The sequence below is a fragment of the Myodes glareolus genome, chromosome 16 (genome assembly GCF_982192425.1).
Source record: "Myodes glareolus chromosome 16, mMyoGla1.1, whole genome shotgun sequence".
In the NCBI taxonomy this organism is placed as follows: Eukaryota; Metazoa; Chordata; class Mammalia; order Rodentia; family Cricetidae; genus Myodes; species Myodes glareolus.
The window spans coordinates 68,499,804-68,512,670 of record NC_142041.1 but is presented as its reverse complement, the minus strand read 5'-3'; the positions used below and the strand labels follow the sequence as shown (position 1 = coordinate 68,512,670).

The following is a 12,867-nucleotide window of genomic DNA, read 5'->3' as shown; positions in this document are numbered from 1 at the left end:
TAGGTAGCTTGGCACCAGATAAGGTGGAACCTTAGCGCTTGGGTAGTTGAGGCAGAAGGATCCCTTAGATTCCAGCCTAGGCTATATAACAATTTCTTGTCTTTAAAAAGCTAGTTTGGCTTAAATGACAATTAAGAAAAACTGGACTCTAGCAGACTTTTCTTCTTATTAGAAGCAGTTGACACAGTATTTTCACTGAAGCGTCAGGAGTTCTTCAAGGTTCCCTGTTGCTGAGGTTCATAGATTGAAACCATTGATAAGCCTCAAGTTGGTTTCTTCATTCTCATTCCTCATTGCTTCCTGACAAATAATGTATTTCATTGTTAATGTAAAAGTGCACTGTTGTGTGCTCAAAAGAACTTGGCAGTTCATAAATAAAAAATGAGAAAAAAATGTCTGCAAGTCTTTGCCAACCTTCAAGTCCTTAAAGTTAATTTCCTTGTCAGAAATACTTTCCCAAGAAAGTGAGCGGCCTGTGTCCATGGACGAGTCTGCTGCCCCATCTACATCTGTGGCTCGCCCTTCTATCTGTGAAACTGTTTCAGGGCCACTGGATTTACTGTGTCAAAACACTGTCCCCCTCATTATTCAGCCTTGGACAAGTCCTCGAGTCCTGCAATAGGTACCAAGTCCCCTGTTACACATCCTCAAACTCAGAGTTAGTGCCTTCATGTGTGTGCTTTCGTTTCTTTCTCTTAGGCTGGTCTCAAACCCAGGGATCCTCCTACCTCTGCCTCCAGAGTGCTGGGATTAAAAACCTTTGCCACCATGCCACCCCAAACATAGTTAACACCCCATGTTAGGAGACTTGCTGAAGATTTTCTTTTTAGCAGTTACACACAACACACACACACACACACACACACACACACACACACACACACACAACCAACAAGAATTTAATGGGTGCTGGTTCTTTTTCTGTCCCGTTTGTTTAGGTGGGGTGGAGATTACCATTTTGGTTCCAGTTGGACTTCCCTTTGGCCCTGTTACTTCCAAAGGACAAGGACCCTAGCCTTTGACTCAACAGATGCCAGCAGTACCCTGAGATACTGCCAATGTTTATTTAGATAGACATGCCGATGCCAATGGTAACATTAATGCTTTATATGAGCCTAAATATTTTCAAAATAAGTCTATTTTAAAATGAGTATTTTTAAGAAGCAGCAAGAAGGGCACAGAGCCCCGGAGAACCCTTTCCTACGTTTTGATTAGAATGTAAATCCATCAAGATGTTACCTTTGTCTATTGTTATGCAATAAATCTCTCAGCCTCCCTAAACTAAAGGGCTTAAAACAACAGACATCTTTTACTTTGCTTTTGAATGTGCAGTTTGGATAAGACTCAGCAGGACAGCCTAGTTCTGCCCCATTGGCGGACGTCTTGACAGTCAGGCGGTACGGGCCATCTAAAGACAAAGTCCTGAACTCTGTAGCTGATGATGAATGGTGGCTGGGACCTCACTTAGCATCTGCATATGGCCTCTTGATGTGGTTTCCTTACCTAATGGTAGGGTTCCAAGAGCAAACGTTTCTAGAAGGTAACATCAGCTTTATGGTGACCTTGTAATTTACCTCCGAAAGCCATGCTGCGCTATCTCCAACAGTGTTCTGTTGGTAGGCAGTCTGTCCAGGTTTCTGTTGGTAGGCAGTCTGTCCAGGTTTCTGTTGGTAGGCAGTCTGTCTAGGTTTCTGTTGGTAGGCAGTCTGTCCAGGTTTCTGTTGGTAGGCAGTCTGTCCAGGTTTCTGTTGGTGGGCAGTCTGTCCAGGTTTCTGTTGGTGGGCAGTCTGTCCAGGTTTCTGTTGGTGGGCAGTCTGTCCAGGTTTCTGTTGGTGGGCAGTCTGTCCAGGTTTCTGTTGGTGGGCAGTCTGTCCAGGTTTCTGTTGGTGGGCAGTCTGTCCAGGTTTCTGTTGGTGGGCAGTCTGTCCAGGTTTCTGTTGGTGGGCAGTCTGTCCAGGTTTCTGTTGGTGGGCAGTCTGTCTAGGTTTCTGTTGGTGGGCAGTCTGTCTGTCCAGGCTCAGGAGGAGATCCAGCTAGCACCACTTCTCCAAACAGCCTGTAAAAATGGATAGAATGTGGTAGCTAACTTCAGAAAATAAAATCCTCCATAGTTCATTAATAAACAGATAAAAATGCTCACTTAAAAATAATACTTGAAGCCAGGCTGTGGGGCTTTAATCCCAGCACTCAGGAGGCAGAGGCAGGGGGATCTCTCTGAGTTCGAGGATAACCTGGTCTTCAGAGCGAGTTCCAGGACAGCCAGGGCTACACAGAGAAACCCCGTCTCAAAAAACAAAACAAAACAAAACAAAAAAAAACGAAACAAATAAAAACTACTCGGAGCTAGAGAGATGCCTCAGCAATAAAGAGCACCTGTTGCTCTTGCACAGGATCTGGGTTCGGTTCCTAGCACCCACTGGTGACTCACAACCATCTATATAACTCCTGTTCCGGGGGATCCGGCTTCCTCTTCTGATCTCCAGGGTACCACGCATACACATACATGAGTGATGCACACACAAACACGCAGGCAAAACACTCAGACACATAAATAAACACATCTTTTAAAAAGTTTAAAAAAAGAATTGTGCTTGAAAATGCCTCAGCGCATATAAGCCATCTACACACCACTATCTAAATAGTGGCCGTATCCTAGGGATGCCATTGGCATTTGCTGAGACTCCAGCAGGGACTTGGGTCCAAAGGCAAAATATCCTTGCCTTGAAGAAATGTAAATTTTGGGTATGTGAGAGGAGGAGAAAGAAATGTATGATTTGCCAGTCATGGTGGTACACACTTGTCATCCCAGTACTCAGGAGATTGAGGCAGGAGGATGACAAGTTCAGGGTCAGAAAAGAAGACAAGAAGGAGGAAGCAGCAAGGAGCAGCAGTGGCGGTGTGGCAGCAGGGCTGCTGTCGGAGAAGCTCTGACCATGATAAATTCATAAGAGCTATGAACATGTACAACATCCCAGTCCTCAAGGGGAAGAGAGACAGCTCACCCTGCTATGACAGCTCTAGAAAGTGTGCTAATACAAAGGGGAGCACCTTGTCTGTGTGGAGACAGGTGCTCCCACTGCATCTTCCTGACTGATACTGACCTAGCTGGAATTAGACATAAATGCACTTGACTGGGGTTAATGCACTCTGGCTGTATCTTGAGTTCATCTCATCTGTCTCAAGACATCGTTCACAGCTTAGCTGTATGAAGAGAATGGCTTGCTAGATACATTTTTGTGTGTAACAAGTAATATTGTAAATGTAGTAACGCGAAATACTGAACAGATTTCCACGATACACTTGAAAGTTGGTTTTCAACCGTTATCAATCAAGAGACTTGAGCAAGTGAATAGCCACTTGCCGCTGTTCTCGAACTGCTCCAAAAACTAAGCCATGACCATGGGAGATCAAAGGAGATAATTTTTGGATAGCACATAAAAATCTAAATATTGGCATGGCAATCCAGCCATGGCAGACTGAGGGGGGGCAAAGAGACCCACACACAGGCCCGCCTAGTTTTCCAGGAGAAAACATGGACCCACCCTGTGGCACCCGGTGGGTAGGGCACTGTTATGGTGTGCAAATGTACAGTGTGTTATGGGGAAGGTGCCGCAAGAGAACGGACCACTTTCTGTGCACAGAGGCACATCTGAAGGAGTGAAAGCCGTGAGGTGCGGAACACAATGAAGTGTGTGACGTGCTGATGTCTGGTCCTGGGCTGCTGCCAGCACCCATGCTTGGGGTCATGGCCCTGATGCTGTTACGGTCTGTGTTGACGAACTATGTCCTTGATACCACCAAAGGCACAGAGAATAGGGCTCTAAGCATTGGCCCCACCCCTCACTGGCTGGAGCACTCAGGAGAGAGGGCCCTGCACCTCACCTGGGCAGCACGGCAGAGCTGACCCTATTGGTAGAGGTGTGGGTGAACCAGTCCCAAACTTGTGAGCATGGGAGAGCTGTCCCCATCACTCATTTGTCATGAGCCTCTTGGTAAAATATAAAATAATGAAAATGGGTTAATTCTAGATGTAAGAGTTAGCCAATAAGAAGCTAGAGCTAATAGGCCAAGCAGTGATTTAATTAATACAGTTTCTGTGTGGTTATTTCGAGTCACGGCAGTCAGGAAACAAATGAGCAGCCTCAAACAACAGTGAGGGACAGGGGAGAGAGCTGGTGGGCTGACCAACCCTGCAACTACTGAGGCCCAAAACCAGGGTTAAGTGTTGGCCCACGCAAACATCCACCCCATCTGTGGTCTGCTGGAGCACAGGTGGGGGGCAGGGGGTATCCTGTGGGCTCAGGGCTCAGGATCTCCACAACATGGGCAGCAATGGGATATCCAGGACGAGTCCCAACGAGGGCTCGGTGTCGACAGTGTGGCAGAGCCCAGCGACTTTCCCATGAGCGCCTGTGTGGGAAGGTACATGAATAAAGGAATTTACTGTGTGACTGACTCGCCGTGTCACACTGCAGCTCCCTCACAAGATTTTTCCCTTCCTTTTTTTGTTGTTTTCCTTTTTTTAATCTTCAGTTTTATTTTCTTTTATTGGGGGAGGGGTTCAGAGGCACAGGGAAGATTCGAGGGGACAGGAGATGTGTGGGATTGGGATGCATGATGTGAAAGACACAAAGAATAAATTATTTGGGGAGGGGAAGAAGAGAGGGGGTGGGGGATGAGAACTTGAGGAACTGGGACCGTTGAGTTGGGAGAGGGACAGGGTGGGAGAGCAAGGAAAGAGAAACCTGGATAGAGGAAGTCATGTGGGGTTAGGGAGAAACCTGGTGCTAGGGAACTTCGCTGGAATCCACAAGGATGACCCCAGCTGAGACTCCTAGCAATAGTGGAGACTGAGCTGGTCTTGTCCTGTAATCAGATTGGTGACTCCCCTAATTGTCATCGTAGAACCTTCATCCAGTAACTGATGGAAGCAGATGCAGAGACCACAGCCAGACACTGGGCCGGCTCCAGGAGTCCGGCAGAGGCAGGAGGGATTGTGTGAACAAGTAGGGTCAAGATCATGACTGGGAAACCCACAAAGAGGACTAGCTCAGACTCACGGGAGCCCATGGACTCTGTACCGACAGCTGGGGAGCCTACATGGGACCAAACTAGGCCCTCTACATGTGGGTGACAGTTGTGTGGCTTGGTCTGTTTGTGGAACCTCTGGCAGGGGGATCAGAATCTATCGGGAGGGACTTGGTTCTGCTTCAAGGGAATGTGCCAGGTTTCGTTGACTTTCTATGGGAGGCCTTACCCTTTCTGAGGAGTGGAAGGGGGGTGAGGTGGGAAAGTGGGAGGAGGGGAGGGAGGAGGAACTGTGGTTGGTTTGTAAAAAGAATAAAAAAATTTTTTTAAAAGAATGAATTTTTTAATTAAAAAATTCAAATATGTTTATGTATGAATTTTAAACATAATATGACTATGTCACATATGTAGTTCTGAGACGTTTAAACTCATACACGGACAGTGGGCAGCTCCCTGGGCCTATTTGCATGGTAGCTCTTGATTCTTTCGAATTTGTCTTGACATTATCACTGTCGTACTAGCTGTTTGTGACTTCCTGTGGTGGCTGTTACTTCCATTTCACCATTACAAATCAGTTTTACATAAATATTCAATAAGTAATCAAACATGTATATTAACAATGGTATATCTGGGAAACAGTACATTGCTTTTTTATGTTTTCACAAATTTCATTTTGCAGTAATACACAATTTGTTTTATAACTGGGTATCAATGCATCAGATACATAAGCTTGCCAGAGACAAGCTCACTTATATAACCGGCTCACATTTGGCTTGAATTCAGAACGTTTGTTTCTAAGGGAGTCTTCCAGAAAAGCCTTTTGATTAGCCTGTTCTTCACTCCCCTTTGACTCCAGCTAGGCAAACAATAAAGGAGTAAAGGAAACATTTGGGGTAAACAGTTGAGAACATGTTGAAATTAATCTTTCTTATTTGGAACTCAAAACAATGTATCATCTTGCATGTAGATTTATCTACCAGAAAGTCTAGATAATTTTGTCATTTAAAACAAACATCTGCCTGGTATAGTGGTGCAAGCAGCAGGAAAAATCCCAGCCCCTGGGAGACAGAGAGGCAGGGGGATCTCTGTGAGTTTGAGGCTAGCTTGATCAACATAGCAATTCCAAGCTAACCAGAGCTGCATAGTGAGACTGTCATAAAAGAAAGGGAGGGAAGAAAAAAGGAAGGAAGATAGGAAGGAAGGAAGGAAGGAAGGAAGGAAGGAAGGAAGGAAGGAAGGAAGATAGGAAGGAAGGAAAGACGATAGGAAGGAAGATAGAAAGGAAAGAAGATAGGAAGGAAGGAAGGAAGGAGGGAAGGAGGGAAGGAGGGAAGGAAGGAAGGAAGGAGGGAAGGAGGGAAGGAGGGAAGGAAGGAAGGAAGGAAGGAAGGAAAGAAGGAAAGGAGGGAAGGAGGGAGGGAGGGAGGGAGGGAGGAAGGAAGGAAGGGGAAAGAAAAAGGTGCCAGGTGTGATCATGCCTACCACCCTTGCATTCAGGAAGCTGAGGCAGAAGGATGATAATCATCCTAGACCACATAGGGAGCTCCTGGCCAGCCTGAACTACAGAATAATATTCTGTCCCCAGATAACAAAGGACAACAAAAAGAAATAGAAGGAACAAAATGGTTAAGGAATAGGGTAGAATGGAGTGGAAACGGAAAGGAACTACCCCTGTGCTGCAGGGTGAAAATACAGTGACTGGGACATTCTCTTAGTTTTATGTTCACATACACGCAGGTGTTCCAGACTTCTCTATAAAGCAGTTCTCTGTCTATCAGTGTGGAGAAGGTCACAGAGCTCTTGCCCGCGAAGCACAGAGTTAATGAGCTTCAAAAGGCAAGTGCCGGACAACCATGGTTATCATGAGCATCAGTGAAGCATGGGCCACTTCTTTATTGATGGTGTTGTCTCCTGGTATTTTTGGCAGCACAAAGTCTCCTAAACAAGTTAATCTTCAACTCTTCGGCACAGTTGGCTTTGAAATGTCAAGAAATACTTATTGAAATAAAAATGCCATAACTATTGGTAGAAATTATTATTTTAAGCTTCAGTCTTGCAGAGTCACACTAGACAGCTCGGTGCAGGAACAGCTCACGCTGCCCTTTTCTCTGACAAAATGAAAGTCTTGGGCCAGCAGGTAGAGGTTCAAGTCACAGGCCCTACATGGGTGGAAGAAGAGACCCGGCTCCTTCAGGTTGTCAGCCCAGATAATTTAGGAAAGCCGAGCTTCAAACTAGAGAGCAAAATAAGGTCTAGGTATGTAGTTTCAATCCTCCGTCTGCATCAACCATAGCAGTATCAGTAAACAAAACAAAAAGTCTATATATTTCAGAAGCACACATACGAATCTGACATTGTTCAGGAAGACTTCCCCTTGCTTCTCAGCTCTCTAGCATGTCCTCAGGCATGCTCCTGATTTAGTTTGCTAGCAGTTTCTTAACGTCACTGGGTGTGGGGCACAGTGTGTGTATGTGCTGATGGGCGCGTGCATGTGTGTGGGTGTGTGCATGGATATGTCACATGTCTGTGTGCTGGTACATGTGAGGGTAAAAGCTAGATGTCAAAATGGGGTGTTTGCCTTTAGCACTTCCTGTAGGGCGCCGCCTTCAGAGAGCGAAGTCCTGAATGAATGTGTGCATGGAGGACTGCACAGAACCGAACCTTACGTTGGTACCAACCCGGGGGGTATCTGTAAGGACAGGGCCGTGCTAGCTGTCCCTGAACCACATAAACAAAGAATCAGGACAGACAAAAGCAAAGCAATATTGAGGGGAAACAACAATCAAATGAGGGTTTCCCACCCTCACAGGTTTGAGGTGTGCACATTTGGTTCCTTGCAGACCACAGAAAGACGTGGCAGGTTCAGGTGTCACATATTCTGATTTTTATAGCAGATCCCATTGTATTTGGCAAGAACATGAACTCCTAGTGGAGGAAGCAAGCAGCAGACGAGCGCCAGTACTTCTAAGTACGAGAGACCAGCTCCCTGAGGGTCACTTAACCCATCCAGAGTAGTGGCAGAGAGAAAACTAGGAAGGGCATGGCTCTGCGGGCTCGAGAGGCCATCACCTCTGCAGGCCCGAGAGACCATCACCTCTCCAGGCCCGAGAGACATCACCTCTGCAGGCCCGAGAGACATCACCTCTGCAGGCCCGAGAGACCATCACCTCTGCAGGCCCGAGAGACATCACCTCTGCAGACCCGAGAGACATCACCTCTGCAGGCCCGAGAGGCCATCACCTCTGCAGGCCCGAGAGACATCACCTCTGCAGACCTGAGAGACATCACCTCTGCAGGCCTGAGAGACATCACCTCTGCAGACCTGAGAGACATCACCTCTGCAGGCCCGAGAGGCCATCACCTCTGCAGGCCCTGGAGACATCACCTCTGCAGGCCCGAGAGGCCATCACCTCTGCAGGCCCTAGAGACATCATCTCGGCAGGCCCGAGAGACATCACCAGCGGCATTGATGGTGCAGCAGTGCTCCATGCAAGCTGTGAGGGAGAGGTCTGCCACCTGGGGTCCACATCGAAGCCTTTTCATCTCTTAGAGTCCATTTCTAGATGTCCTCCCAAACAAACAAAAGGCGCCTCACTCCCTGAAGCCAGAGTCATCTGCTTGGGACGTCAAGACACCCAGCAAGGTTTCTGATGCCCACCATTTTGATTGGGAAACAGGGACAAGATCCCCCCCTTCCTTTGCTTCTTAAAATGTTTATGTTTTCCTCAAGCAATTGGTCATTAAAAGAACACATAATCCAATAAAAAAATTGAAGTACAGACCTAAACAGAGAACTCTCAACAGAGGAATCTAAAATGGCTAAAAGACATCCTTAGTCATCAGAGAAATGCAAATCAAAGCAACTCTAAGATTCCATCTTATAACTGTAAAAATGGCCAAGATCAAAAATGCTGATGACCACTTATGCTGGAAAGGTTGTGGGGAAAAGGGAACACTTCTGCACTGGTGGGAAAGCAAGCTGATACAACCCCTTTGGATGTCAGTGTGGCGATTTCTCAGAAAATTAGGGAACAACCTTCTTCAAGATTCAGTAATACCACTTTTGGGTATATATCCAAAGGAAGCTCAATTGTGCCACAAGGACATGTGCTCAACTATGTTCATAGCAGCTTTGTTTGTCATAGCCAGAACTTGGAAACAACCTAAATGCCCCTCAACCGAAGAATAGATAAGGAAAATGTGGTACATTTACACAATGGAGTACTACACAGCAGAAAAAAATGACATCTTGAATTTTGCAGGAAAATGGATGGAGTTAGAAAACATTATTTTGAGTGAGGTAACCCAGACACAGAAAGACAATTACCACATACACTCATTCACAGGTGGTTTTTAAACATAAAGCAAAGAAAGCCAGCCTACAAATCACAATCCCAGAGAACTTAGACAACAATGTGGACACCAAGAGAGACTTACATGGATCTAATCTACATGGGAAGTAGAAAGTAGAAAAAGACAAAATCTCCTGAGTAAACTGGTAGCATGGGGACCTTGGGGAAGATTTGAAGGGGGGGGGAGGGGAGAGGCAGGGAGGGGAGCAGAGAAAAATGTAGAGCTCAATAAAAATCAATAAAAAAAATTAAGGTTTTCAGAGGCTCTGACAACAGAGACCCATTTGTAAGCCTGTGCATGAGTCTCTATAAAGACCCTCCAGGAAGGAAAGAATGGGCATTTTCACTGGGTACCAGCTTCTGATAGGCAAAATCAGGCCGTGGAGAAGCAGCCACAGCAGTGTAAACATGCAAAAACACTCCAAATGAAGAGTGCAAAAAGGCTTAAGATAGAAGATCTTGTGTTATATGGGTTTTTAAACATGATAATTTTGTTGTTGTTGTTGTTTCTAAAGATGCTCCAAGAACAAGGGATTAATTGCAAAGCAAAGCCAGAGGTCCTGAGTTCTAGGGCATGGAGTTGTCATTTTCGTGATAACAGCTCTGAGGGCCCAGGCACAGAGCGGCTTGGAGTCTTAGCCATGTCGCTGGCTGGATGTAAAGCCCTGAGGGACTCACTTGTCCACATCCAGAGCTGTGCGCACGAACTCAGCGTGGCAGGGGCCAACTCTAACGTTGTACATGTTGTACAATATTGTCACTGGTTCATGTGTGTGGGTATGCACTTGTACATGTGTCCATGAATGTATGTGTGTGATTGTGTGGGTGTGTGCACGTGTATGCGTGCATGTGCGCACGTGCGCACACTCACACATGTAAAGTTTCTACCTAGGTCTTTCTTTCCCCGGGGATCACTCACACCCCTTTTCCTACAACTAAGTCCTCTCTACTACCTTTTTCTCCTTTCTTCACGGTCTTTGGGATTATTCAGTATCCACAATCCCTTTCCTCTCACTCCCTCTGAAGAGATTCAGACCAAATAGAGGCGTCTCTACCCCAAAATAGCAGTAACCAGGAACAAAGTCTAGTAGACAATTACGGTGACACTAACTTTTCTTCAGAATTAGCGGCAGAGCTGCCAAGACGGCACCAGTCATCACGTGACACTGGACTAGCACACGCACGCACCGCAAAGCAATGGCAAACACCGCAGTCTGCAGACTTGCCCACTGGCTTGCCCACACCACACCAACTGGGCCCGAGGTGCAGAGCAAAGGAGCTGTGTTCCACCCCCTTTCCTAGAATTCACTCCAAGAAGCCTGAGGCCAAGGGAGTTTCCAGGCCTGTTTACATGTTCTGGTCCTTCACACTGCTTGCTAATTAGTCGTGGATTAATCATAACATTAAGATCTCTCATTACAAGTGTGGTCAATTACTGTCTTGCACTACTTTATTGTGTAAATAATCTTGTGCCCTCTGGTCACCAGTAGCTCAGGTTGAGAAGACCTGTGGTTGGCTTTCGTACGTCTTTGGAAGAGTCTGTCTGACATTTGTCTGGGGCTCAGAAAAAAACATACCTTTTTATTTTTAATTCAGTTATTTTTATTTATTTATTGATTTTTGTTTTTGCCCCCCCCCCTTAAATAGTTGTTTATTGGAAGTGGGCTGGAAGGGATGGCAGAATTAGCATTCGCAGACAACACCACACCAGTCACGAGGGCAGCAAGAGTGATGGGAAAGCCTGAAGGCCCCCTCTTCAAAGGCAAGTGGGTAGGCGGGGGCCTGGAGTGTTGATGGGGCAGCCTTAGATCACCTCAGCTTAGTAGGCATGGTTAGAGATGAAGAGAGATTCGCTGGTTGCGGCTCCAGACTGACCACTTGGGGTGTACTTCCCTTGACAAGCAAGGCTGTTGGCCAGGGCTCGCTTGATGTATTCCTCCTGAGCAGCCTTCAGGTTCTCCTTCTTCCCGCCCCAGGCCTTCAGAGCAGAGGCCTGAAGGACTCGGCCATAAGAGAAAGTCAAGGCCCATGGCTTCAGCAGTGGGCACTTGTTGATGGCATTGAGGTTGATGGACGCCTCTTCCTCGCTCTGCCCTCCAGACAAGAAAGTGACCCCAGTGACAGCAGGGGGCACTGTGCAACGCAGAGCTGTGACAGTTGCCATGGCAATCTCCTCATTGGAATATTTCTGGGTACAAGCATGGCCTGGGGTGACCATGTTGGGCTTCAGCAGTGTGCCTTCCAGATAGACATGGTGGTCACTCAGAGCCTTGTACACAGCAGCCAGTACCTTCTCAGTTACATACTGGCAGAGCTTTAAGTCATGGTCCCCATCAGGGAGAATTTCAGGCTCCACAATGGGTACAATGCCATTCTGCTGGCAGATGCTGGCATAACGGGCCAGAACATTGGCATTTTCCATGATGGCAAGGGCTGAAGGAGTATGCTCCCCAATCTTGAGCACACAGTGCCATTTGGCAAAGTCAGCTCCATCCTTCTTATACTGGGCACAGCGTTCTGACAGCCCATCCAGCCCTTGGGTGGTGGTCTCACCATTGGTTCCTGCCAGGGGTACCACGCCTTTATCTACCTTAATGCCCACAACACCGCCCTTGGACTTGATAACTTGGGGGAAGGGACGACCATCATCCGCCTTCTGGTAGAGTGTTTCGTGGAAGAGGATCACCCCCCCAATGCAGGGGTTCACACAGTCATCAGCAGTTAGCAGCAGCTGGCGGTAGAAGCGCCTGTTCTCTTCAGTGTTCTCAGTGCCAATGGACTGCAGCCGCTTAGCAATGCTTCCAGTGGACTCATCTGCAGCCAGGATGCCCTTGCCCGGAGCCACAATTCGGTGAGCGATGTCAGACAGCTCCTTCTTCTGCTCCGGGGTTAGTGTTGGGTATGGGTAGGGCATGGTGCCAGTGGCAGCACGTTCCTGGCACAGGAGGGGGTGGGTCTGCCGGGCAGGGCGGTGGGTGAGCAAAAGACCGGAGGAGCGAACGCGGACAGAGTCACCAGAACCCCGAACTACGTGCGTTCCAAAAGAATTCAGTTATTTTTAGATTTTATTTTTAATTGTGTGTAACTGTGTTGGGACAGGAGGTATATGCACCTGAGTGCGGGTGACCACAGAGGTCAGAGGTATCCAGAAGTCTAGAGTAGAGTTAGAAACAACATTGCCTGGGTTTCTGTCCTGCCTGGTTTCTGTCCTCCCACCAGGTCCCACAGCTGTTTAGCCCCAAAGAAATCACACAGAGGTCAATATTTTATAAACTGATTGGCCCATTATTTCAGGCTTCTTATTGACTCTTATAACTTATATTAACCCATTATTCTTATCTATGTTAGCCACATGGCTTGGTACCTTTTTCAGCAGGGCAATCACATCTTTCTTCTTCTGTGATTGGGACAGGATTGGGGAGCAATGGGTTTCCCCCTTCCCAGAATTCGCCTGTTCCCATTGACCTGCCTCTATTTCCTGTCTGGT

The 12,867-nt window shown here is 47.1% G+C and overlaps 1 pseudogene; it reads right to left on the bottom strand.

Moving 5' to 3' along the window:
* Nucleotides 1-11,014: 11,014 nt before the first annotated feature.
* On the bottom strand, nucleotides 11,015-12,418 carry LOC148119605 (fructose-bisphosphate aldolase A pseudogene; annotated as a pseudogene).
* Nucleotides 12,419-12,867: the final 449 nt, after the last annotated feature.